Here is a 23,677-nt window from a genome sequence, read left to right as displayed (position 1 = left end):
TGACTTTAAAATTCTATTGATCACTTTTAAAGCTCTTCATGGTCTCTCGCCTTGTTATATTTCTGACCTTTTAGTCCCATACGCACCAGCACGTACCTTGAGATCCTCGGGCAGAGGTCTGTTGTCTGTTCCAGAGTCTCGACTGAAAACTAAAGGGGACAGAGCGTTTGCTGTCAGGGCCCCGAGGCTCTGGAACAGCCTGCCCGAGGAAATCAGGTCGGCTGAGTCAGTGAACTCTTTTAAGTCCCTTCTTAAAACATACTTTTATAGGAGAGCTTTTCCCGATCTTATTTGACTTTATTTTATCCCTTTTATTTTATTGTATTTTACTAATTTTATATTAAAATTTTCATGCTCTTATCTTTTTTTTTTGTATTATTCTTTACACTTGTTAAAGAACTTTGTAACTTGTTTTTGAAAAGTGCTCTACAAATAAGGATTATTATTATTATTATTATTATTGATGATTTCATTGTCACAGACAAAGGCCGTATGACAGAGCTCTTCAATCTTCATTTCATTAAGTCTGGCTCCCTGTTTGACTTAGCCACACCTCCCTGCCAATCCAACGTGCCCTTTTCTCCCATTAAATCAAAGGTAACTAGATGTGAAACACATCCCCCTAGTCATCAATACCTGTAACACAGTTTTACCCTCCGGCCTGTTACGGAGTCTCACCACCGCAACCGTCAAGGTCTTAAATGACATTATTACAGATTCACTTGACAAGAAGCAATGTTGTGCTGCTTGTTTTATTGACCTGGCAAAAGCTTTCGACACAGTAGACCATTCCATCCTAGCGAACCGACTAAGGAACGTTGGTGTCTCTGAGCATTCAGTGGCGTGGTTTGCCAATTACCTCACTGGCAGAGTCCAAAGTGTAAGGTCAGAACATCTGCTGTCTAAGGCCCTTACTGTCACCAAGGGAGTACCACAAGGCTCAATTTTAGGCCCACCACTTTTTTAAAGATTGGGGGTTCTCTACCGTAATCGGTCATCATTCACCCAATCTGCTAAACTCACCCTGATTCAGATGACTATATTACCCATGCTAGACTTTGGTTATGTAATTTACATGTCTGAAGGTAAGGGACTTCTCGAGAGGCTAGATGTTCTTAATCACTCAGCTATCAGACTTGCCACCAATGCTCCTTACAGGACACACCACTGCAATCTGTACGCCTCCATAAACTGGACATCCCTTCATACTCGACGTAAGATCCACTGGTTTATGCTCACTTAAAAAACTCTCTTAGGCCTAACCCCTCCGTATTTGGGATGTCTACTTCATCCTTCTTCCGTCACCTACAGCATCCGCTCTTCTAGTCACATCCGGCTACAAATCCCTTCAGCTAACACATCATTAGGTCGCACCGCCTTTCAGTTCGCTGGGTCCTAAGATTGGAACCAACAACAAAAAAAACAAAACTCTCCACTCTAGTCAACACTGCCACTTTTAAAGGCAAAATCACCAACTTGTTCACAGAAAACTGTAATTGCTTCATGTGATGTTATGTGTTGTTGTTATATGTCGCTCTGCTACTATCTAGATTGTTGTCATTATTCAGCTTTTGTGTCATGGCATAGTGTATTGTATCGTGTCGTATGCACTCTGTCATGATATAGCAAAGGTTCTACTGTACACGAGGTTGCGCAGTCAGGATGGCCGAGCGGTCTAAGGCGCTGCGTTCAGGTCGCAGTCTCCTCTGGAGGCGTGGGTTCGAATCCCACTTCTGACAGCTACTTTTCAAACTCAGCAAAATGCCTTTCACACGGTATTGGGGTAGAAGAGTCAATCGTTCCTTGTATGTTGGATAATGATAAGTAAAAACAGACAGTGTTAGTAGTACAGTGGGTTTGACATACAGATTCAAAGAAGAAGTTGTTCTCTAGCCTCTCATGTAATATTTGGTGTGACCACCCTTTGCTTTTAAAATAGCATCAGTTCTTCCAGGCGCACTTGCACAAAGTCAGGGATTTTGTAGGTTTATCGTCAGCTGTTTGATTAAACAATTATACCAAACAGATGCTAATGATCACCAATTCAACATGTAGGTTTCAAACACAATCATTACCTGAAACAGAAACAGCTTGGGGAGGAATTCAACTGGGTGAGGAATAGCCAAACCCGACAGCTCTCCCACGTCTGTTCTCTGCATAGATAATATATACATGGTGATTTCGCGTAAGAAACTGCCTCCCGTCTCTGTGTAGTGGTTCCATGGTGTAATGGTTAGCACTCTGGACTCTGAATCCAGTAATCCGAGTTCAAATCTCGGTGGAACCTGAATTTAAGCACTTCTGGATAATCACGAACCTTCAGCTGATCTTGTCGTATGTGAAAGTTTAAGGATGTGTTTCCAAGTGGACAGTTTACTGTCAAAAGTCATTCACCATGGCAAGGCCGAGCACAGCAACATGACACAAGGTAGTTACACTGCGTCAGCAAGGTCTCTCACAGGCAGACATTTCAAGGCAAACGACTTTGCAGATGTGAAGAAGAAACGGGAAACACTTTGGACCTTAGACGCAGTGAAGATGTCCAGCAGTTCTATCAGCTCAGAGCTGCAGAAAACAGCGGGACCCTACTTTCCGGAGAGGTATGGGCCTTCATGGAGGACTTGCAGCCAAAAAGCCTCCAACATGGAAACAAGGCCAAACGATTCAACCATGCATGTAAACCGAATAAGTGCACTCAGGCGGTCCGCAAGGCCAAAATAGATTATTATAAGGAACAGCTCTCTCTTTGTAGTTCTAATCCCAGTAAATTTTGGGAAATAGTTAAGGGCATGGAAAGTAGACCCTCCTCCCTGCAGCTGCAGCTGCCAGTGTCCCTCAACATTGATGACTTCATTGTCACAGACAAAGGCCGTATGACAGAGCTCTTCAATCTTCATTTCATTAAGTCTGGCTCCCTGTTTGACTTAACCACACCTCCCTGCCAATCCAACGTGCCCTTTTCTCCCATTAAATCAAAGGTAACTAGATGTGAAACACGTCCCCCTAGTCATCAATACCGTAACACAGTTTTACCCTCCGGCCTGTTACGGAGTCTCAGGTGCTGTATGACCTCATTAATCTGGACCCTAAAAAGACATCCGGGTCAGATGGCTTAGACCCTTTCTTGATTAAAGTCACAGCCCCTATCATCGCTGAGCCTCTATCTCACCTATTCAGCCTGTCGTTTCACTGTGCAGAAGTTCCCAGCGCTTGGAAGGAAGCGGTAGTGAGTCCTTTATTTAAGGGTGGAGATCAAGCTGAGCCAGAAAACTTGTCAATAAGCAACCGATTGACTTTCTTCATGATCATAGTTTAATTTCTGGTTTGCAATCTGGTTTTCGTACTGGCTTTAGGTGTACCACCGCAACCGTCAAGGTTTTAAATGACATTATTACAGATTCACTTGACAAGAAGCAATGTTGACCTGGCAAAAGCTTTCGACACAGTAGACCATTCCATCCTAGCGAACCGACTAAGGAACGTTGGTGTCTCTGAGCATTCAGTGGCGTGGTTTGCCAATTACCTCACTGGCAGAGTCCAAAGTGTAAGGTCAGAACATCTGCTGTCTAAGGCCCTTACTGTCACCAAGGGAGTACCACAAGGCTCAATTTTAGGCCCACCACTTTTTTAAAGATTGGGGGTTCTCTACCGTAATCGGTCATCATTCACCCAATCTGCTAAACTCACCCTGATTCAGATGACTATATTACCCATGCTAGACTTTGGTTATGTAATTTACATGTCTGAAGGTAAGGGACTTCTCGAGAGGCTAGATGTTCTTAATCACTCAGCTATCAGACTTGCCACCAATGCTCCTTACAGGACACACCACTGCAATCTGTACGCCTCCATAAACTGGACATCCCTTCATACTCGACGTAAGATCCACTGGTTTATGCTCACTTAAAAAACTCTCTTAGGCCTAACCCCTCCGTATTTGGGATGTCTACTTCATCCTTCTTCCGTCACCTACAGCATCCGCTCTTCTAGTCACATCCGGCTACAAATCCCTTCAGCTAACACATCATTAGGTCACACCGCCTTTCAGTTCGCTGGGTCCTAAGATTGGAACCAACAACAAAAAAAAACAAAACTCTCCACTCTAGTCAACACTGCCACTTTTAAAGGCAAAATCACCAACTTGTTCACAGAAAACTGTAATTGCTTCATGTGATGTTATGTGTTGTTGTTATATGTCGCTCTGCTACTATCTAGATTGTTGTCATTATTCAGCTTTTGTGTCATGGCATAGTGTATTGTATCGTGTCGTATGCACTCTGTCATGATATAGCAAAGGTTCTACTGTACAAGGTTGCGCAGTCAGGATGGCCGAGCGGTCTAAGGCGCTGCGTTCAGGTCGCAGTCTCCTCTGGAGGCGTGGGTTCGAATCCCACTTCTGACAGCTACTTTTCAAACTCAGCAAAATGCCTTTCACACGGTATTGGGGTAGAAGAGTCAATCGTTCCTTGTATGTTGGATGATAAGTGATAAGTAAAAACAGACAGTGTTAGTAGTACAGTGGTTTGACATACAGATTCAAAGAAGAAGTTGTTCTCTAGCCTCTCATGTAATATTTGGTGTGACCACCCTTTGCTTTTAAAATAGCATCAGTTCTTCCAGGCGCACTTGCACAAAGTCAGGGATTTTGTAGGTTTATCGTCAGCTGTTTGATTAAACAATTATACCAAACAGATGCTAATGATCACCAATTCAACATGTAGGTTTCAAACACAATCACTACCTGAAACAGAAACAGCTTGGGGAGGAATTCAACTGGGTGAGGAACAGCCAAACCCGACAGCTCTCCCACGTCTGTTCTCTGCATAGATAATATATACATGGTGATTTCGCGTAAGAAACTGCCTCCCGTCTCTGTGTAGTGGTTCCATGGTGTAATGGTTAGCACTCTGGACTTTGAATCCAGTGATCCGAGTTCAAATCTCGGTGGAACCTGAATTTAAGCGCGAGTGCAACTGTCACTTCTGGATAATCACGAACCTTCAGCTGATCTTGTCGTATGTGAAGTTTAAGGATGTGTTTCCAAGTGGACAGTTTACTGTCAAAAGTCATTCACCATGGCAAGGCCGAGCACAGCAACATGACACAAGGTAGTTACACTGCGTCAGCAAGGTCTCTCACAGGCAGACATTTCAAGGCAAACGACTTTGCAGATGTGAAGAAGCACAAAGAAACGGGAAACACTTTGGACCTTAGACGCAGTGAAGATGTCCAGCAGTTCTATCAGCTCAGAGCTGCAGAAAACAGCGGGACCCTACTTTCCGGAGAGGTATGGGCCTTCATGGAGGACTTGCAGCCAAAAAGCCTCCAACATGGAAACAAGGCCAAACGATTCAACCATGCATGTAAACCGAATAAGTGCACTCAGGTCGGTCCGCAAGGCCAAAATAGATTATTATAAGGAACAGCTCTCTCTTTGTAGTTCTAATCCCAGTAAATTTTGGGAAATAGTTAAGGGCATGGAAAGTAGACCCTCCTCCCTGCAGCTGCAGCTGCCAGTGTCCCTCAACATTGATGACTTCATTGTCACAGACAAAGGCCGTATGACAGAGCTCTTCAATCTTCATTTCATTAAGTCTGGCTCCCTGTTTGACTTAACCACACCTCCCTGCCAATCCAACGTGCCCTTTTCTCCCATTAAATCAAAGGTAACTAGATGTGAAACACGTCCCCCTAGTCATCAATACCCGTAACACAGTTTTACCCTCCGGCCTGTTACGGAGTCTCAGGTGCTGTATGACCTCATTAATCTGGACCCTAAAAAGACATCCGGGTCAGATGGCTTAGACCCTTTCTTGATTAAAGTCACAGCCCCTATCATCGCTGAGCCTCTATCTCACCTATTCAGCCTGTCGTTTCACTGTGCAGAAGTTCCCAGCGCTTGGAAGGAAGCGGTAGTGAGTCCTTTATTTAAGGGTGGAGATCAAGCTGAGCCAGAAAACTTGTCAATAAGCAACCGATTGACTTTCTTCATGATCATAGTTTAATTTCTGGTTTGCAATCTGGTTTTCGTACTGGCTTTAGGTGTACCACCGCAACCGTCAAGGTTTTAAATGACATTATTACAGATTCACTTGACAAGAAGCAATGTTGACCTGGCAAAAGCTTTCGACACAGTAGACCATTCCATCCTAGCGAACCGACTAAGGAACGTTGGTGTCTCTGAGCATTCAGTGGCGTGGTTTGCCAATTACCTCACTGGCAGAGTCCAAAGTGTAAGGTCAGAACATCTGCTGTCTAAGGCCCTTACTGTCACCAAGGGAGTACCACAAGGCTCAATTATAGGCCCACCACTTTTTTCAAAAGTGCAGGACACTCACTTCTATGCAGATGATACTGTTTTATATTCAGTTGAGTCCTCCCCGGAAAAGGTTCTAAGAACTCTTCAACAACCTTTCCATTGTATCTAGCATGCTTTCTCCGACCGTCACCTCGTCCTTAATACCTCCAAAAGAAAGTTGATGGGGTTTGGTATGAAAAAAAAACTGTCTCCCACCCCGGTGTAATTACCAAAGTTGAGGATGTGGAACTAGAGCAAGTAAATGCATCCAAATGCTTGGGAGTTTGGTTAGACAGCACACTATCTTACTCTCATCACATTACCAAGCTACAGGCCAAGGTCAAGGCCAGACTGGGGCTTCTCTACCGTAATCGGTCATCATTCACCCAATCTGCTAAACTCACCCTGATTCAGATGACTATATTACCCATGCTAGACTTTGGTTATGTAATTTACATGTCTGAAGGTAAGGGACTTCTCGAGAGGCTAGATGTTCTTAATCACTCAGCTATCAGACTTGCCACCAATGCTCCTTACAGGACACACCACTGCAATCTGTACGCCTCCATAAACTGGACATCCCTTCATACTCGACGTAAGATCCACTGGTTTATGCTCACTTAAAAAACTCTCTTAGGCCTAACCCCTCCGTATTTGGGATGTCTACTTCATCCTTCTTCCGTCACCTACAGCATCCGCTCTTCTAGTCACATCCGGCTACAAATCCCTTCAGCTAACACATCATTAGGTCGCACCGCCTTTCAGTTCGCTGGGTCCTAAGATTGGAACCAACAACAAAAAAAAACAAAACTCTCCACTCTAGTCAACACTGCCACTTTTAAAGGCAAAATCACCAACTTGTTCACAGAAAACTGTAATTGCTTCATGTGATGTTATGTGTTGTTGTTATATGTCGCTCTGCTACTATCTAGATTGTTGTCATTATTCAGCTTTTGTGTCATGGCATAGTGTATTGTATCGTGTCGTATGCACTCTGTCATGATATAGCAAAGGTTCTACTGTACACGAGGTTGCGCAGTCAGGATGGCCGAGCGGTCTAAGGCGCTGCGTTCAGGTCGCAGTCTCCTCTGGAGGCGTGGGTTCGAATCCCACTTCTGACAGCTACTTTTCAAACTCAGCAAAATGCCTTTCACACGGTATTGGGGTAGAAGAGTCAATCGTTCCTTGTATGTTGGATGATAAGTGATAAGTAAAAACAGACAGTGTTAGTAGTACAGTGGGTTTGACATACAGATTCAAAGAAGAAGTTGTTCTCTAGCCTCTCATGTAATATTTGGTGTGACCACCCTTTGCTTTTAAAATAGCATCAGTTCTTCCAGGCGCACTTGCACAAAGTCAGGGATTTTGTAGGTTTATCGTCAGCTGTTTGATTAAACAATTATACCAAACAGATGCTAATGATCACCAATTCAACATGTAGGTTTCAAACACAATCACTACCTGAAACAGAAACAGCTTGGGGAGGAATTCAACTGGGTGAGGAACAGCCAAACCCGACAGCTCTCCCACGTCTGTTCTCTGCATAGATAATATATACATGGTGATTTCGCGTAAGAAACTGCCCCCGTCTCTGTGTAGTGGTTCCATGGTGTAATGGTTAGCACTCTGGACTTTGAATCCAGTGATCCGAGTTCAAATCTCGGTGGAACCTGAATTTAAGCACTTCTGGATAATCACGAACCTTCAGCTGATCTTGTCGTATGTGAAAGTTTAAGGATGTGTTTCCAAGTGGACAGTTTACTGTCAAAAGTCATTCACCATGGCAAGGCCGAGCACAGCAACATGACACAAGGTAGTTACACTGCGTCAGCAAGGTCTCTCACAGGCAGACATTTCAAGGCAAACGACTTTGCAGATGTGAAGAAGAAACGGGAAACACTTTGGACCTTAGACGCAGTGAAGATGTCCAGCAGTTCTATCAGCTCAGAGCTGCAGAAAACAGCGGGACCCTACTTTCCGGAGAGGTATGGGCCTTCATGGAGGACTTGCAGCCAAAAAGCCTCCAACATGGAAACAAGGCCAAACGATTCAACCATGCATGTAAACCGAATAAGTGCACTCAGGTCGGTCCGCAAGGCCAAAATAGATTATTATAAGGAACAGCTCTCTCTTTGTAGTTCTAATCCCAGTAAATTTTGGGAAATAGTTAAGGGCATGGAAAGTAGACCCTCCTCCCTGCAGCTGCAGCTGCCAGTGTCCCTCAACATTGATGACTTCATTGTCACAGACAAAGGCCGTATGACAGAGCTCTTCAATCTTCATTTCATTAAGTCTGGCTCCCTGTTTGACTTAACCACACCTCCCTGCCAATCCAACGTGCCCTTTTCTCCCATTAAATCAAAGGTAACTAGATGTGAAACACGTCCCCCTAGTCATCAATACCCGTAACACAGTTTTACCCTCCGGCCTGTTACGGAGTCTCAGGTGCTGTATGACCTCATTAATCTGGACCCTAAAAAGACATCCGGGTCAGATGGCTTAGACCCTTTCTTGATTAAAGTCACAGCCCCTATCATCGCTGAGCCTCTATCTCACCTATTCAGCCTGTCGTTTCACTGTGCAGAAGTTCCCAGCGCTTGGAAGGAAGCGGTAGTGAGTCCTTTATTTAAGGGTGGAGATCAAGCTGAGCCAGAAAACTTGTCAATAAGCAACCGATTGACTTTCTTCATGATCATAGTTTAATTTCTGGTTTGCAATCTGGTTTTCGTACTGGCTTTAGGTGTACCACCGCAACCGTCAAGGTTTTAAATGACATTATTACAGATTCACTTGACAAGAAGCAATGTTGACCTGGCAAAAGCTTTCGACACAGTAGACCATTCCATCCTAGCGAACCGACTAAGGAACGTTGGTGTCTCTGAGCATTCAGTGGCGTGGTTTGCCAATTACCTCACTGGCAGAGTCCAAAGTGTAAGGTCAGAACATCTGCTGTCTAAGGCCCTTACTGTCACCAAGGGAGTACCACAAGGCTCAATTATAGGCCCACCACTTTTTTCAAAAGTGCAGGACACTCACTTCTATGCAGATGATACTGTTTTATATTCAGTTGAGTCCTCCCCGGAAAAGGTTCTAAGAACTCTTCAACAACCTTTCCATTGTATCTAGCATGCTTTCTCCGACCGTCACCTCGTCCTTAATACCTCCAAAAGAAAGTTGATGGGGTTTGGTATGAAAAAAAAACTGTCTCCCACCCCGGTGTAATTACCAAAGTTGAGGTGTGGAACTAGAGCAAGTAAATGCATCCAAATGCTTGGGAGTTTGGTTAGACAGCACACTATCTTACTCTCATCACATTACCAAGCTACAGGCCAAGGTCAAGGCCAGACTGGGGCTTCTCTACCGTAATCGGTCATCATTCACCCAATCTGCTAAACTCACCCTGATTCAGATGACTATATTACCCATGCTAGACTTTGGTTATGTAATTTACATGTCTGAAGGTAAGGGACTTCTCGAGAGGCTAGATGTTCTTAATCACTCAGCTATCAGACTTGCCACCAATGCTCCTTACAGGACACACCACTGCAATCTGTACGCCTCCATAAACTGGACATCCCTTCATACTCGACGTAAGATCCACTGGTTTATGCTCACTTAAAAAACTCTCTTAGGCCTAACCCCTCCGTATTTGGGATGTCTACTTCATCCTTCTTCCGTCACCTACAGCATCCGCTCTTCTAGTCACATCCGGCTACAAATCCCTTCAGCTAACACATCATTAGGTCGCACCGCCTTTCAGTTCGCTGGGTCCTAAGATTGGAACCAACAACAAAAAAAAACAAAACTCTCCACTCTAGTCAACACTGCCACTTTTAAAGGCAAAATCACCAACTTGTTCACAGAAAACTGTAATTGCTTCATGTGATGTTATGTGTTGTTGTTATATGTCGCTCTGCTACTATCTAGATTGTTGTCATTATTCAGCTTTTGTGTCATGGCATAGTGTATTGTATCGTGTCGTATGCACTCTGTCATGATATAGCAAAGGTTCTACTGTACACGAGGTTGCGCAGTCAGGATGGCCGAGCGGTCTAAGGCGCTGCGTTCAGGTCGCAGTCTCCTCTGGAGGCGTGGGTTCGAATCCCACTTCTGACAGCTACTTTTCAAACTCAGCAAAATGCCTTTCACACGGTATTGGGGTAGAAGAGTCAATCGTTCCTTGTATGTTGGATGATAAGTGATAAGTAAAAACAGACAGTGTTAGTAGTACAGTGGGTTTGACATACAGATTCAAAGAAGAAGTTGTTCTCTAGCCTCTCATGTAATATTTGGTGTGACCACCCTTTGCTTTTAAAATAGCATCAGTTCTTCCAGGCGCACTTGCACAAAGTCAGGGATTTTGTAGGTTTATCGTCAGCTGTTTGATTAAACAATTATACCAAACAGATGCTAATGATCACCAATTCAACATGTAGGTTTCAAACACAATCACTACCTGAAACAGAAACAGCTTGGGGAGGAATTCAACTGGGTGAGGAACAGCCAAACCCGACAGCTCTCCCACGTCTGTTCTCTGCATAGATAATATATACATGGTGATTTCGCGTAAGAAACTGCCCCCGTCTCTGTGTAGTGGTTCCATGGTGTAATGGTTAGCACTCTGGACTTTGAATCCAGTGATCCGAGTTCAAATCTCGGTGGAACCTGAATTTAAGCACTTCTGGATAATCACGAACCTTCAGCTGATCTTGTCGTATGTGAAAGTTTAAGGATGTGTTTCCAAGTGGACAGTTTACTGTCAAAAGTCATTCACCATGGCAAGGCCGAGCACAGCAACATGACACAAGGTAGTTACACTGCGTCAGCAAGGTCTCTCACAGGCAGACATTTCAAGGCAAACGACTTTGCAGATGTGAAGAAGAAACGGGAAACACTTTGGACCTTAGACGCAGTGAAGATGTCCAGCAGTTCTATCAGCTCAGAGCTGCAGAAAACAGCGGGACCCTACTTTCCGGAGAGGTATGGGCCTTCATGGAGGACTTGCAGCCAAAAAGCCTCCAACATGGAAACAAGGCCAAACGATTCAACCATGCATGTAAACCGAATAAGTGCACTCAGGTCGGTCCGCAAGGCCAAAATAGATTATTATAAGGAACAGCTCTCTCTTTGTAGTTCTAATCCCAGTAAATTTTGGGAAATAGTTAAGGGCATGGAAAGTAGACCCTCCTCCCTGCAGCTGCAGCTGCCAGTGTCCCTCAACATTGATGACTTCATTGTCACAGACAAAGGCCGTATGACAGAGCTCTTCAATCTTCATTTCATTAAGTCTGGCTCCCTGTTTGACTTAACCACACCTCCCTGCCAATCCAACGTGCCCTTTTCTCCCATTAAATCAAAGGTAACTAGATGTGAAACACGTCCCCCTAGTCATCAATACCCGTAACACAGTTTTACCCTCCGGCCTGTTACGGAGTCTCAGGTGCTGTATGACCTCATTAATCTGGACCCTAAAAAGACATCCGGGTCAGATGGCTTAGACCCTTTCTTGATTAAAGTCACAGCCCCTATCATCGCTGAGCCTCTATCTCACCTATTCAGCCTGTCGTTTCACTGTGCAGAAGTTCCCAGCGCTTGGAAGGAAGCGGTAGTGAGTCCTTTATTTAAGGGTGGAGATCAAGCTGAGCCAGAAAACTTGTCAATAAGCAACCGATTGACTTTCTTCATGATCATAGTTTAATTTCTGGTTTGCAATCTGGTTTTCGTACTGGCTTTAGGTGTACCACCGCAACCGTCAAGGTTTTAAATGACATTATTACAGATTCACTTGACAAGAAGCAATGTTGACCTGGCAAAAGCTTTCGACACAGTAGACCATTCCATCCTAGCGAACCGACTAAGGAACGTTGGTGTCTCTGAGCATTCAGTGGCGTGGTTTGCCAATTACCTCACTGGCAGAGTCCAAAGTGTAAGGTCAGAAGATCTGCTGTCTAAGGCCCTTACTGTCACCAAGGGAGTACCACAAGGCTCAATTATAGGCCCACCACTTTTTTCAAAAGTGCAGGACACTCACTTCTATGCAGATGATACTGTTTTATATTCAGTTGAGTCCTCCCCGGAAAAGGTTCTAAGAACTCTTCAACAACCTTTCCATTGTATCTAGCATGCTTTCTCCGACCGTCACCTCGTCCTTAATACCTCCAAAAGAAAGTTGATGGGGTTTGGTATGAAAAAAAAACTGTCTCCCACCCCGGTGTAATTACCAAAGTTGAGGTGTGGAACTAGAGCAAGTAAATGCATCCAAATGCTTGGGAGTTTGGTTAGACAGCACACTATCTTACTCTCATCACATTACCAAGCTACAGGCCAAGGTCAAGGCCAGACTGGGGCTTCTCTACCGTAATCGGTCATCATTCACCCAATCTGCTAAACTCACCCTGATTCAGATGACTATATTACCCATGCTAGACTTTGGTTATGTAATTTACATGTCTGAAGGTAAGGGACTTCTCGAGAGGCTAGATGTTCTTAATCACTCAGCTATCAGACTTGCCACCAATGCTCCTTACAGGACACACCACTGCAATCTGTACGCCTCCATAAACTGGACATCCCTTCATACTCGACGTAAGATCCACTGGTTTATGCTCACTTAAAAAACTCTCTTAGGCCTAACCCCTCCGTATTTGGGATGTCTACTTCATCCTTCTTCCGTCACCTACAGCATCCGCTCTTCTAGTCACATCCGGCTACAAATCCCTTCAGCTAACACATCATTAGGTCGCACCGCCTTTCAGTTCGCTGGGTCCTAAGATTGGAACCAACAACAAAAAAAAACAAAACTCTCCACTCTAGTCAACACTGCCACTTTTAAAGGCAAAATCACCAACTTGTTCACAGAAAACTGTAATTGCTTCATGTGATGTTATGTGTTGTTGTTATATGTCGCTCTGCTACTATCTAGATTGTTGTCATTATTCAGCTTTTGTGTCATGGCATAGTGTATTGTATCGTGTCGTATGCACTCTGTCATGATATAGCAAAGGTTCTACTGTACACGAGGTTGCGCAGTCAGGATGGCCGAGCGGTCTAAGGCGCTGCGTTCAGGTCGCAGTCTCCTCTGGAGGCGTGGGTTCGAATCCCACTTCTGACAGCTACTTTTCAAACTCAGCAAAATGCCTTTCACACGGTATTGGGGTAGAAGAGTCAATCGTTCCTTGTATGTTGGATGATAAGTGATAAGTAAAAACAGACAGTGTTAGTAGTACAGTGGGTTTGACATACAGATTCAAAGAAGAAGTTGTTCTCTAGCCTCTCATGTAATATTTGGTGTGACCACCCTTTGCTTTTAAAATAGCATCAGTTCTTCCAGGCGCACTTGCACAAAGTCAGGGATTTTGTAGGTTTATCGTCAGCTGTTTGATTAAACAATTATACCAAACAGATGCTAATGATCACCAATTCAACATGTAGGTTTCAAACACAATCACTACCTGAAACAGAAACAGCTTGGGGAGGAATTCAACTGGGTGAGGAACAGCCAAACCCGACAGCTCTCCCACGTCTGTTCTCTGCATAGATAATATATACATGGTGATTTCGCGTAAGAAACTGCCTCCCGTCTCTGTGTAGTGGTTCCATGGTGTAATGGTTAGCACTCTGGACTTTGAATCCAGTGATCCGAGTTCAAATCTCGGTGGAACCTGAATTTAAGCACTTCTGGATAATCACGAACCTTCAGCTGATCTTGTCGTATGTGAAAGTTTAAGGATGTGTTTCCAAGTGGACAGTTTACTGTCAAAAGTCATTCACCATGGCAAGGCCGAGCACAGCAACATGACACAAGGTAGTTACACTGCGTCAGCAAGGTCTCTCACAGGCAGACATTTCAAGGCAAACGACTTTGCAGATGTGAAGAAGAAACGGGAAACACTTTGGACCTTAGACGCAGTGAAGATGTCCAGCAGTTCTATCAGCTCAGAGCTGCAGAAAACAGCGGGACCCTACTTTCCGGAGAGGTATGGGCCTTCATGGAGGACTTGCAGCCAAAAAGCCTCCAACATGGAAACAAGGCCAAACGATTCAACCATGCATGTAAACCGAATAAGTGCACTCAGGTCGGTCCGCAAGGCCAAAATAGATTATTATAAGGAACAGCTCTCTCTTTGTAGTTCTAATCCCAGTAAATTTTGGGAAATAGTTAAGGGCATGGAAAGTAGACCCTCCTCCCTGCAGCTGCAGCTGCCAGTGTCCCTCAACATTGATGACTTCATTGTCACAGACAAAGGCCGTATGACAGAGCTCTTCAATCTTCATTTCATTAAGTCTGGCTCCCTGTTTGACTTAACCACACCTCCCTGCCAATCCAACGTGCCCTTTTCTCCCATTAAATCAAAGGTAACTAGATGTGAAACACGTCCCCCTAGTCATCAATACCCGTAACACAGTTTTACCCTCCGGCCTGTTACGGAGTCTCAGGTGCTGTATGACCTCATTAATCTGGACCCTAAAAAGACATCCGGGTCAGATGGCTTAGACCCTTTCTTGATTAAAGTCACAGCCCCTATCATCGCTGAGCCTCTATCTCACCTATTCAGCCTGTCGTTTCACTGTGCAGAAGTTCCCAGCGCTTGGAAGGAAGCGGTAGTGAGTCCTTTATTTAAGGGTGGAGATCAAGCTGAGCCAGAAAACTTGTCAATAAGCAACCGATTGACTTTCTTCATGATCATAGTTTAATTTCTGGTTTGCAATCTGGTTTTCGTACTGGCTTTAGGTGTACCACCGCAACCGTCAAGGTTTTAAATGACATTATTACAGATTCACTTGACAAGAAGCAATGTTGACCTGGCAAAAGCTTTCGACACAGTAGACCATTCCATCCTAGCGAACCGACTAAGGAACGTTGGTGTCTCTGAGCATTCAGTGGCGTGGTTTGCCAATTACCTCACTGGCAGAGTCCAAAGTGTAAGGTCAGAAGATCTGCTGTCTAAGGCCCTTACTGTCACCAAGGGAGTACCACAAGGCTCAATTATAGGCCCACCACTTTTTTCAAAAGTGCAGGACACTCACTTCTATGCAGATGATACTGTTTTATATTCAGTTGAGTCCTCCCCGGAAAAGGTTCTAAGAACTCTTCAACAACCTTTCCATTGTATCTAGCATGCTTTCTCCGACCGTCACCTCGTCCTTAATACCTCCAAAAGAAAGTTGATGGGGTTTGGTATGAAAAAAAAACTGTCTCCCACCCCGGTGTAATTACCAAAGTTGAGGGTGTGGAACTAGAGCAAGTAAATGCATCCAAATGCTTGGGAGTTTGGTTAGACAGCACACTATCTTACTCTCATCACATTACCAAGCTACAGGCCAAGGTCAAGGCCAGACTGGGGCTTCTCTACCGTAATCGGTCATCATTCACCCAATCTGCTAAACTCACCCTGATTCAGATGACTATATTACCCATGCTAGACTTTGGTTATGTAATTTACATGTCTGAAGGTAAGGGACTTCTCGAGAGGCTAGATGTTCTTAATCACTCAGCTATCAGACTTGCCACCAATGCTCCTTACAGGACACACCACTGCAATCTGTACGCCTCCATAAACTGGACATCCCTTCATACTCGACGTAAGATCCACTGGTTTATGCTCACTTAAAAAACTCTCTTAGGCCTAACCCCTCCGTATTTGGGATGTCTACTTCATCCTTCTTCCGTCACCTACAGCATCCGCTCTTCTAGTCACATCCGGCTACAAATCCCTTCAGCTAACACATCATTAGGTCGCACCGCCTTTCAGTTCGCTGGGTCCTAAGATTGGAACCAACAACAAAAAAAAACAAAACTCTCCACTCTAGTCAACACTGCCACTTTTAAAGGCAAAATCACCAACTTGTTCACAGAAAACTGTAATTGCTTCATGTGATGTTATGTGTTGTTGTTATATGTCGCTCTGCTACTATCTAGATTGTTGTCATTATTCAGCTTTTGTGTCATGGCATAGTGTATTGTATCGTGTCGTATGCACTCTGTCATGATATAGCAAAGGTTCTACTGTACACGAGGTTGCGCAGTCAGGATGGCCGAGCGGTCTAAGGCGCTGCGTTCAGGTCGCAGTCTCCTCTGGAGGCGTGGGTTCGAATCCCACTTCTGACAGCTACTTTTCAAACTCAGCAAAATGCCTTTCACACGGTATTGGGGTAGAAGAGTCAATCGTTCCTTGTATGTTGGATGATAAGTGATAAGTAAAAACAGACAGTGTTAGTAGTACAGTGGGTTTGACATACAGATTCAAAGAAGAAGTTGTTCTCTAGCCTCTCATGTAATATTTGGTGTGACCACCCTTTGCTTTTAAAATAGCATCAGTTCTTCCAGGCGCACTTGCACAAAGTCAGGGATTTTGTAGGTTTATCGTCAGCTGTTTGATTAAACAATTATACCAAACAGATGCTAATGATCACCAATTCAACATGTAGGTTTCAAACACAATCACTACCTGAAACAGAAACAGCTTGGGGAGGAATTCAACTGGGTGAGGAACAGCCAAACCCGACAGCTCTCCCACGTCTGTTCTCTGCATAGATAATATATACATGGTGATTTCGCGTAAGAAACTGCCTCCCGTCTCTGTGTAGTGGTTCCATGGTGTAATGGTTAGCACTCTGGACTTTGAATCCAGTGATCCGAGTTCAAATCTCGGTGGAACCTGAATTTAAGCACTTCTGGATAATCACGAACCTTCAGCTGATCTTGTCGTATGTGAAAGTTTAAGGATGTGTTTCCAAGTGGACAGTTTACTGTCAAAAGTCATTCACCATGGCAAGGCCGAGCACAGCAACATGACACAAGGTAGTTACACTGCGTCAGCAAGGTCTCTCACAGGCAGACATTTCAAGGCAAACGACTTTGCAGATGTGAAGAAGAAACGGGAAACACTTTGGACCTTAGACGCAGTGAAGATGTCCAGCAGTTCTATCAGCTCAGAGCTGCAGAAAACAGCGGGACCCTACTTTCCGGAGAGGTATGGGCCTTCATGGAGGACTTGCAGCCAAAAAGCCTCCAACATGGAAACAAGGCCAAACGATTCAACCATGCATGTAAACCGAATAAGTGCACTCAGGTCGGTCCGCAAGGCCAAAATAGATTATTATAAGGAACAGCTCTCTCTTTGTAGTTCTAATCCCAGTAAATTTTGGGAAATAGTTAAGGGCATGGAAAGTAGACCCTCCTCCCTGCAGCTGCAGCTGCCAGTGTCCCTCAACATTGATGACTTCATTGTCACAGACAAAGGCCGTATGACAGAGCTCTTCAATCTTCATTTCATTAAGTCTGGCTCCCTGTTTGACTTAACCACACCTCCCTGCCAATCCAACGTGCCCTTTTCTCCCATTAAATCAAAGGTAACTAGATGTGAAACACGTCCCCCTAGTCATCAATACCCGTAACACAGTTTTACCCTCCGGCCTGTTACGGAGTCTCAGGTGCTGTATGACCTCATTAATCTGGACCCTAAAAAGACATCCGGGTCAGATGGCTTAGACCCTTTCTTGATTAAAGTCACAGCCCCTATCATCGCTGAGCCTCTATCTCACCTATTCAGCCTGTCGTTTCACTGTGCAGAAGTTCCCAGCGCTTGGAAGGAAGCGGTAGTGAGTCCTTTATTTAAGGGTGGAGATCAAGCTGAGCCAGAAAACTTGTCAATAAGCAACCGATTGACTTTCTTCATGATCATAGTTTAATTTCTGGTTTGCAATCTGGTTTTCGTACTGGCTTTAGGTGTACCACCGCAACCGTCAAGGTTTTAAATGACATTATTACAGATTCACTTGACAAGAAGCAATGTTGACCTGGCAAAAGCTTTCGACACAGTAGACCATTCCATCCTAGCGAACCGACTAAGGAACGTTGGTGTCTCTGAGCATTCAGTGGCGTGGTTTGCCAATTACCTCACTGGCAGAGTCCAAAGTGTAAGGTCAGAAGATCTGCTGTCTAAGGCCCTTACTGTCACCAAGGGAGTACCACAAGGCTCAATTATAGGCCCACCACTTTTTTCAAAAGTGCAGGACACTCACTTCTATGCAGATGATACTGTTTTATATTCAGTTGAGTCCTCCCCGGAAAAGGTTCTAAGAACTCTTCAACAACCTTTCCATTGTATCTAGCATGCTTTCTCCGACCGTCACCTCGTCCTTAATACCTCCAAAAGAAAGTTGATGGGGTTTGGTATGAAAAAAAAACTGTCTCCCACCCCGGTGTAATTACCAAAGTTGAGGTGTGGAACTAGAGCAAGTAAATGCATCCAAATGCTTGGGAGTTTGGTTAGACAGCACACTATCTTACTCTCATCACATTACCAAGCTACAGGCCAAGGTCAAGGCCAGACTGGGGCTTCTCTACCGTAATCGGTCATCATTCACCCAATCTGCTAAACTCACCCTGATTCAGATGACTATATTACCCATGCTAGACTTTGGTTATGTAATTTACATGTCTGAAGGTAAGGGACTTCTCGAGAGGCTAGATGTTCTTAATCACTCAGCTATCAGACTTGCCACCAATGCTCCTTACAGGACACACCACTGCAATCTGTACGCCTCCATAAACTGGACATCCCTTCATACTCGACGTAAGATCCACTGGTTTATGCTCACTTAAAAAACTCTCTTAGGCCTAACCCCTCCGTATTTGGGATGTCTACTTCATCCTTCTTCCGTCACCTACAGCATCCGCTCTTCTAGTCACATCCGGCTACAAATCCCTTCAGCTAACACATCATTAGGTCGCACCGCCTTTCAGTTCGCTGGGTCCTAAGATTGGAACCAACAACAAAAAAAAACAAAACTCTCCACTCTAGTCAACACTGCCACTTTTAAAGGCAAAATCACCAACTTGTTCACAGAAAACTGTAATTGCTTCATGTGATGTTATGTGTTGTTGTTATATGTCGCTCTGCTACTATCTAGATTGTTGTCATTATTCAGCTTTTGTGTCATGGCATAGTGTATTGTATCGTGTCGTATGCACTCTGTCATGATATAGCAAAGGTTCTACTGTACACGAGGTTGCGCAGTCAGGATGGCCGAGCGGTCTAAGGCGCTGCGTTCAGGTCGCAGTCTCCTCTGGAGGCGTGGGTTCGAATCCCACTTCTGACAGCTACTTTTCAAACTCAGCAAAATGCCTTTCACACGGTATTGGGGTAGAAGAGTCAATCGTTCCTTGTATGTTGGATGATAAGTGATAAGTAAAAACAGACAGTGTTAGTAGTACAGTGGGTTTGACATACAGATTCAAAGAAGAAGTTGTTCTCTAGCCTCTCATGTAATATTTGGTGTGACCACCCTTTGCTTTTAAAATAGCATCAGTTCTTCCAGGCGCACTTGCACAAAGTCAGGGATTTTGTAGGTTTATCGTCAGCTGTTTGATTAAACAATTATACCAAACAGATGCTAATGATCACCAATTCAACATGTAGGTTTCAAACACAATCACTACCTGAAACAGAAACAGCTTGGGGAGGAATTCAACTGGGTGAGGAACAGCCAAACCCGACAGCTCTCCCACGTCTGTTCTCTGCATAGATAATATATACATGGTGATTTCGCGTAAGAAACTGCCTCCCGTCTCTGTGTAGTGGTTCCATGGTGTAATGGTTAGCACTCTGGACTTTGAATCCAGTGATCCGAGTTCAAATCTCGGTGGAACCTGAATTTAAGCACTTCTGGATAATCACGAACCTTCAGCTGATCTTGTCGTATGTGAAAGTTTAAGGATGTGTTTCCAAGTGGACAGTTTACTGTCAAAAGTCATTCACCATGGCAAGGCCGAGCACAGCAACATGACACAAGGTAGTTACACTGCGTCAGCAAGGTCTCTCACAGGCAGACATTTCAAGGCAAACGACTTTGCAGATGTGAAGAAGAAACGGGAAACACTTTGGACCTTAGACGCAGTGAAGATGTCCAGCAGTTCTATCAGCTCAGAGCTGCAGAAAACAGCGGGACCCTACTTTCCGGAGAGGTATGGGCCTTCATGGAGGACTTGCAGCCAAAAAGCCTCCAACATGGAAACAAGGCCAAACGATTCAACCATGCATGTAAACCGAATAAGTGCACTCAGGTCGGTCCGCAAGGCCAAAATAGATTATTATAAGGAACAGCTCTCTCTTTGTAGTTCTAATCCCAGTAAATTTTGGGAAATAGTTAAGGGCATGGAAAGTAGACCCTCCTCCCTGCAGCTGCAGCTGCCAGTGTCCCTCAACATTGATGACTTCATTGTCACAGACAAAGGCCGTATGACAGAGCTCTTCAATCTTCATTTCATTAAGTCTGGCTCCCTGTTTGACTTAACCACACCTCCCTGCCAATCCAACGTGCCCTTTTCTCCCATTAAATCAAAGGTAACTAGATGTGAAACACGTCCCCCTAGTCATCAATACCCGTAACACAGTTTTACCCTCCGGCCTGTTACGGAGTCTCAGGTGCTGTATGACCTCATTAATCTGGACCCTAAAAAGACATCCGGGTCAGATGGCTTAGACCCTTTCTTGATTAAAGTCACAGCCCCTATCATCGCTGAGCCTCTATCTCACCTATTCAGCCTGTCGTTTCACTGTGCAGAAGTTCCCAGCGCTTGGAAGGAAGCGGTAGTGAGTCCTTTATTTAAGGGTGGAGATCAAGCTGAGCCAGAAAACTTGTCAATAAGCAACCGATTGACTTTCTTCATGATCATAGTTTAATTTCTGGTTTGCAATCTGGTTTTCGTACTGGCTTTAGGTGTACCACCGCAACCGTCAAGGTTTTAAATGACATTATTACAGATTCACTTGACAAGAAGCAATGTTGACCTGGCAAAAGCTTTCGACACAGTAGACCATTCCATCCTAGCGAACCGACTAAGGAACGTTGGTGTCTCTGAGCATTCAGTGGCTGGTTTGCCAATTACCTCACTGGCAGAGTCCAAAGTGTAAGGTCAGAAGATCTGCTGTCTAAGGCCCTTACTGTCACCAAGGGAGTACCACAAGGCTCAATTATAGGCCCACCACTTTTTTCAAAAGTGCAGGACACTCACTTCTATGCAGATGATACTGTTTTATATTCAGTTGAGTCCTCCCCGGAAAAGGTTCTAAGAACTCTTCAACAACCTTTCCATTGTATCTAGCATGCTTTCTCCGACCGTCACCTCGTCCTTAATACCTCCAAAAGAAAGTTGATGGGGTTTGGTATGAAAAAAAACTGTCTCCCACCCCGGTGTAATTACCAAAGTTGAGGTGTGGAACTAGAGCAAGTAAATGCATCCAAATGCTTGGGAGTTTGGTTAGACAGCACACTATCTTACTCTCATCACATTACCAAGCTACAGGCCAAGGTCAAGGCCAGACTGGGGCTTCTCTACCGTAATCGGTCATCATTCACCCAATCTGCTAAACTCACCCTGATTCAGATGACTATATTACCCATGCTAGACTTTGGTTATGTAATTTACATGTCTGAAGGTAAGGGACTTCTCGAGAGGCTAGATGTTCTTAATCACTCAGCTATCAGACTTGCCACCAATGCTCCTTACAGGACACACCACTGCAATCTGTACGCCTCCATAAACTGGACATCCCTTCATACTCGACGTAAGATCCACTGGTTTATGCTCACTTAAAAAACTCTCTTAGGCCTAACCCCTCCGTATTTGGGATGTCTACTTCATCCTTCTTCCGTCACCTACAGCATCCGCTCTTCTAGTCACATCCGGCTACAAATCCCTTCAGCTAACACATCATTAGGTCGCACCGCCTTTCAGTTCGCTGGGTCCTAAGATTGGAACCAACAACAAAAAAAACAAAACTCTCCACTCTAGTCAACACTGCCACTTTTAAAGGCAAAATCACCAACTTGTTCACAGAAAACTGTAATTGCTTCATGTGATGTTATGTGTTGTTGTTATATGTCGCTCTGCTACTATCTAGATTGTTGTCATTATTCAGCTTTTGTGTCATGGCATAGTGTATTGTATCGTGTCGTATGCACTCTGTCATGATATAGCAAAGGTTCTACTGTACACGAGGTTGCGCAGTCAGGATGGCCGAGCGGTCTAAGGCGCTGCGTTCAGGTCGCAGTCTCCTCTGGAGGCGTGGGTTCGAATCCCACTTCTGACAGCTACTTTTCAAACTCAGCAAAATGCCTTTCACACGGTATTGGGGTAGAAGAGTCAATCGTTCCTTGTATGTTGGATGATAAGTGATAAGTAAAAACAGACAGTGTTAGTAGTACAGTGGGTTTGACATACAGATTCAAAGAAGAAGTTGTTCTCTAGCCTCTCATGTAATATTTGGTGTGACCACCCTTTGCTTTTAAAATAGCATCAGTTCTTCCAGGCGCACTTGCACAAAGTCAGGGATTTTGTAGGTTTATCGTCAGCTGTTTGATTAAACAATTATACCAAACAGATGCTAATGATCACCAATTCAACATGTAGGTTTCAAACACAATCACTACCTGAAACAGAAACAGCTTGGGGAGGAATTCAACGGTGAGGAACAGCCAAACCCGACAGCTCTCCCACGTCTGTTCTTGCATAGATAATATATACATGGTGATTTCGCGTAAGAAACTCCCGTCTCTGTGTAGTGGTTCCATGGTGTAATGGTTAGCACTCTGGACTTTGAATCCAGTGATCCGAGTTCAAATCTCGGTGGAACCTGAATTTAAGCACTTCTGGATAATCACGAACCTTCAGCTGATCTTGTCGTATGTGAAAGTTTAAGGATGTGTTTCCAAGTGGACAGTTTACTGTCAAAAGTCATTCACCATGGCAAGGCCGAGCACAGCAACATGACACAAGGTAGTTACACTGCGTCAGCAAGGTCTCTCACAGGCAGACATTTCAAGGCAAACGACTTTGCAGATGTGAAGAAGAAACGGGAAACACTTTGGACCTTAGACGCAGTGAAGATGTCCAGCAGTTCTATCAGCTCAGAGCTGCAGAAAACAGCGGGACCCTACTTTCCGGAGAGGTATGGGCCTTCATGGAGGACTTGCAGCCAAAAAGCCTCCAACATGGAAACAAGGCCAAACGATTCAACCATGCATGTAAACCGAATAAGTGCACTCAGGTCGGTCCGCAAGGCCAAAATAGATTATTATAAGGAACAGCTCTCTCTTTGTAGTTCTAATCCCAGTAAATTTTGGGAAATAGTTAAGGCATGGAAAGTAGACCCTCCTCCCTGCAGCTGCAGCTGCCAGTGTCCCTCAACATTGATGACTTCATGTCACAGACAAAGGCCGTATGACGAGCTCTTCAATCTTCATTTCATTAAGTCTGGCTCCCTGTTTGACTTAACCACACCCCCTGCCAATCCAACGTGCCCTTTTCTCCATTAAATCAAAGGTAACTAGATGTGAAAACACGTCCCCTAGCATCAATACCCGTAACACAGT

General features: G+C 44.4%; 16 non-coding genes across 16 annotated transcripts; all 16 read left to right on the top strand.

Moving 5' to 3' along the window:
* The first annotated feature begins 1,656 nt into the window (after positions 1–1,656).
* Positions 1,657–1,739, top strand: trnal-cag. The gene has a single exon. It is a non-coding gene; the product is annotated as a tRNA-Leu (tRNA).
* Positions 1,740–2,215: 476 nt separating this feature from the next.
* Positions 2,216–2,287, top strand: trnaq-cug. Its single transcript has one exon. It is a non-coding gene; the product is annotated as a tRNA-Gln (tRNA).
* Positions 2,288–4,319: 2,032 nt separating this feature from the next.
* On the top strand, positions 4,320–4,402 carry trnal-cag. Its single transcript has one exon. It is a non-coding gene; the product is annotated as a tRNA-Leu (tRNA).
* A 479-nt stretch (positions 4,403–4,881) lies between these two features.
* On the top strand, positions 4,882–4,953 carry trnaq-uug. Its single transcript has one exon. It is a non-coding gene; the product is annotated as a tRNA-Gln (tRNA).
* A 2,383-nt stretch (positions 4,954–7,336) lies between these two features.
* trnal-cag lies at positions 7,337–7,419 on the top strand. The gene has a single exon. It is a non-coding gene; the product is annotated as a tRNA-Leu (tRNA).
* A 479-nt stretch (positions 7,420–7,898) lies between these two features.
* Positions 7,899–7,970, top strand: trnaq-uug. The gene has a single exon. It is a non-coding gene; the product is annotated as a tRNA-Gln (tRNA).
* Positions 7,971–10,331: 2,361 nt separating this feature from the next.
* On the top strand, positions 10,332–10,414 carry trnal-cag. Its single transcript has one exon. It is a non-coding gene; the product is annotated as a tRNA-Leu (tRNA).
* Positions 10,415–10,893: 479 nt separating this feature from the next.
* trnaq-uug lies at positions 10,894–10,965 on the top strand. Its single transcript has one exon. It is a non-coding gene; the product is annotated as a tRNA-Gln (tRNA).
* A 2,361-nt stretch (positions 10,966–13,326) lies between these two features.
* Positions 13,327–13,409, top strand: trnal-cag. The gene has a single exon. It is a non-coding gene; the product is annotated as a tRNA-Leu (tRNA).
* Positions 13,410–13,889: 480 nt separating this feature from the next.
* trnaq-uug lies at positions 13,890–13,961 on the top strand. Its single transcript has one exon. It is a non-coding gene; the product is annotated as a tRNA-Gln (tRNA).
* Positions 13,962–16,323: 2,362 nt separating this feature from the next.
* Positions 16,324–16,406, top strand: trnal-cag. Its single transcript has one exon. It is a non-coding gene; the product is annotated as a tRNA-Leu (tRNA).
* Positions 16,407–16,886: 480 nt separating this feature from the next.
* Positions 16,887–16,958, top strand: trnaq-uug. Its single transcript has one exon. It is a non-coding gene; the product is annotated as a tRNA-Gln (tRNA).
* A 2,361-nt stretch (positions 16,959–19,319) lies between these two features.
* On the top strand, positions 19,320–19,402 carry trnal-cag. The gene has a single exon. It is a non-coding gene; the product is annotated as a tRNA-Leu (tRNA).
* A 480-nt stretch (positions 19,403–19,882) lies between these two features.
* On the top strand, positions 19,883–19,954 carry trnaq-uug. The gene has a single exon. It is a non-coding gene; the product is annotated as a tRNA-Gln (tRNA).
* A 2,358-nt stretch (positions 19,955–22,312) lies between these two features.
* Positions 22,313–22,395, top strand: trnal-cag. Its single transcript has one exon. It is a non-coding gene; the product is annotated as a tRNA-Leu (tRNA).
* Positions 22,396–22,868: 473 nt separating this feature from the next.
* On the top strand, positions 22,869–22,940 carry trnaq-uug. The gene has a single exon. It is a non-coding gene; the product is annotated as a tRNA-Gln (tRNA).
* Positions 22,941–23,677: the final 737 nt, after the last annotated feature.

The sequence above is a fragment of the Micropterus salmoides genome, unplaced genomic scaffold, assembly GCF_014851395.1.
Source record: "Micropterus salmoides isolate LMB-PRFRI ecotype aquatic unplaced genomic scaffold, ASM1485139v1 Ms_hic_scaffold_1755, whole genome shotgun sequence".
NCBI lineage: Eukaryota > Metazoa > Chordata > Actinopteri > Centrarchiformes > Centrarchidae > Micropterus > Micropterus salmoides.
The sequence above is the reverse complement of the archived record's forward strand: the minus strand, read 5'-3'. Positions and strand labels throughout refer to the sequence as shown.